The sequence below is a fragment of the Poecilia reticulata genome, linkage group LG1, assembly GCF_000633615.1.
Source record: "Poecilia reticulata strain Guanapo linkage group LG1, Guppy_female_1.0+MT, whole genome shotgun sequence".
NCBI lineage: Eukaryota > Metazoa > Chordata > Actinopteri > Cyprinodontiformes > Poeciliidae > Poecilia > Poecilia reticulata.
The window spans coordinates 18,787,669-18,789,989 of record NC_024331.1 but is presented as its reverse complement, the minus strand read 5'-3'; the positions used below and the strand labels follow the sequence as shown (position 1 = coordinate 18,789,989).

Genomic DNA, 2,321 nt, shown 5'->3' with positions numbered 1-2,321 from the left:
ACCTTTCCCAAACAAAATGTCCCCTCAATTTTATCTATCGCCAGCTAACATTTTCACTGCTGCGTGCAACAACACGCTTCCCTTGCGGTGGTCCACTTCCTACCAGATTCTTACTCTGCATCCGGCTGGTTTGGCTGAGCGGTGTCACGTTGACCGTTGGCTTCAAACTGAGGGAGACATATTGTTTCACTCGCCGGAGGCCATGGTCTTCATCATAATAGCCATTCGCTCTGTTGGCGGAAGGATGCGTGTACAATGAGTTCTAACAATTTACTCGTTACTCAGACGGTTTTACCAGCCAGACTCACAAGATGGCGCTGTGCTTCACTTCCGAGCCTCCGACCTCGCCAAGGCGCAGTGCTGCACCTTCACAGTTTTACCACAAAGTGTCGCTGATGTCAAACCAACACAAAAAGGTTCTGTTCTGAACCTGTTGGTTATAATCTTCATTTAAATGTTGGACTAATAATGATACGCTAACACAATAAATTCAAACTATAACAAATTAAGTTTGAATTTATTTAGAATTTTCTATTTTTTCAATAGAATCAGAAGTCGTTCTTTTTTTTTTAATTTGAACATATGCTCAAATTTAAAATGAGGTACTTAAAATAAACTCTTAAAACACCTCACAAAGAAGATTTCAGTATAAATATAAATTAATTCAATAAAATAAATAAAGAAAATGTATTATTTACTGCCAGTTCCTGGACTGTCGTGAGCTTCTCATTATTAAATATTCATCTTCATTCATCTACACCCTGGGCTCCATCTGCATCTTCCTGACCACCAACACCAAATTATGACAATTACCCAACATTTTAAGAAGTTATAAGTCATTTCCTTATTCAAACACATATAAACCTGAAACATGTTGAGTCTGTAGTCTCTTTTATCCTTTCCAATATTAAATTTAAAGTGTAGAATTAAGTTAATGTTAACTTAGTCTGAGTTAACATAAACTCACCAGAGAACAATGGTTTTCTCTAAATTTGTTGATCACAGTGCTGAAAACTGTGAAGCCAGCGACAGCCCTCCTCTCAAGGCCTAAGAGAGATATGAGGCTGGATAATGTCCAGGTCGGTAGCTTACTCTGATCGCTGACCCCTCCAAATATACAGCCAAAGGATCATGGCACCAAGTCAGTCAGTCAGTCAGTCAGTCWGTCWGTCWGTCWGTCWGTCTGTCTGTCTGTCTGTCTGTCTGTCTRTCTRTCTATCTATCTATCTATCATTGTTTTTTCWAGGTTAAATATATATTAACATAAAATAATATATTTAAGGTAAAATATATTATTAACCTCCATCCATTTTCTTTACACCCTTGTCCCTTGGTGGGGTTGGTTGCTGGTGCCTATCTCCAGCTCACATTCCGGGCGAGAGGCGGGGTCACCCTGGACAGGTCGCCAGTCAGTCACAGGGCAACACAGAGACACACAGGACACACAACCATGCACACACACACACACACTCACTCCTAGGGACAATTTAGACAGACCAATTAACCTAATAGTCATGTTTTGGACTGTGGGAGGAAACCGGAGTACCCGGTTTCCTCCCACAGGAAACCGGGTACTCCGGTTTCCTGTGGTTTCCGGTTTCCATGCAAAGGAGTTTGCAAACTCCATGCAAACTCCTTTGCATGGAGTTTGCAAAGGGAACATGCAAACTCCATGCAGAAAGACCGGGGCCGGGAATCAAACCGAGAACCTTCTTGCTGCAAGGCAACAGCTCTACCAACTGCGCCACGGTGCAGCCCAATATTATTAACCTAATATAATAAAATATTATTAACCTAAAATATTTGTAATAATATTTTAGGTTAACAATAACCTAAAATATYATTACAAATATTTTAGGCTATTAGAAAATGTTAATCTAAATATTAGATGAGTATTTTAACCTAAAATATTTAAGTCAATAAAAGAGTCATCTTCTGTAACAATATTTTTTAAAATCATCATAGATAATTAAACATGATAAACATGATGTATTTAATATTAAATGGATCAAACTCGATGAGCTTGCTCTTTTGTGTTGCACCATCCATTGGTGTAGCTACTGTTTATGTTCGACAGTGTCCAGGTTTAAACGTTCCTGGCTGACCTTTACTACATATACCACTGAGCCTGTTTGGGTGTTTTATTCTTGGTATGAACCAGTTTCAGTTTGAGAATTGGATTTAAAAGCACTGCAATATTGCACAAAGAAAATATTCTTCAGCCACATAAGGGATGACAATGTTTTTCCTCCATTTCTCCTTCACTGGACTGAGCAGAAAGTTTTTATTTAGTCTTGAAATCCTGAATACTTTTCTCTTTA

The 2,321-nt window shown here is 38.7% G+C and overlaps 1 protein-coding gene across 3 annotated transcripts in view; it reads right to left on the bottom strand.

Annotated features, from left to right (window-relative positions):
- zbtb5 (zinc finger and BTB domain containing 5) overlaps positions 1-481 on the bottom strand; it is a 16,542-nt gene extending 16,061 nt beyond the window's left edge. The window contains exons 1-2 of one of the 3 annotated variants that reach the window (XM_008412261.2): positions 309-481; positions 3-230 (exon numbers count right to left, since the gene is read on the bottom strand). The gene's annotated coding sequence lies outside the window, so the exon portion shown is untranslated. The remainder of the gene's footprint in view (positions 1-2; positions 231-308) is intronic. The other 2 variants (XM_008412254.2, XM_008412269.2) reach the window with 2 other exon arrangements.
- Positions 482-2,321: the final 1,840 nt, after the last annotated feature.